Here is a 491-nt window from a genome sequence, read left to right as displayed (position 1 = left end):
CTCCCGCTTCCGAGATTCGATTGGACAGCGCTGCCATCTGTAAAGCACAGCGACCTATCATAAAGCGAGACGTATCCATTAGCGCCGGAAGTTTGAAGAAGAGCCGTGCGGTGCGTGGCAGCGGCATGGCGGAAGGGGCGCGGCGCGGCGCCGTGTGTCCGTACGCGGTATTGCTGCACACCAGAGCACCCGGTTTGGATGAGGTGCCGGAGGAAGGCTGCGGGACCCGCTGCAGCCAGCTGTGGGTGCAGGGATCAGTGTTGCTTGTGATGTTGTTCCTGAAGGCTGGAATTGCTGAGCTAAAGTTGTTTCAAACAGAAGCTGGATGGCGTTTGTCGCCTGTCAGTGCGCTGCCTGAGCTGGTCAGCGCTCTGAACGACAGGCACGTCTGTTGTCGTTCACCTTTATCCTCGGGTCACAGAGCGAACGCGCTGCACAAAGTGCTGCGGACAGGCAGTGCGAGCAGTGCAGCTGTGTGGGCTGCAGCGCCA

The sequence above is a fragment of the Excalfactoria chinensis genome, chromosome Z (assembly GCF_039878825.1).
Source record: "Excalfactoria chinensis isolate bCotChi1 chromosome Z, bCotChi1.hap2, whole genome shotgun sequence".
NCBI lineage: Eukaryota > Metazoa > Chordata > Aves > Galliformes > Phasianidae > Excalfactoria > Excalfactoria chinensis.
The sequence above is the reverse complement of the archived record's forward strand: the minus strand, read 5'-3'. Positions refer to the sequence as shown.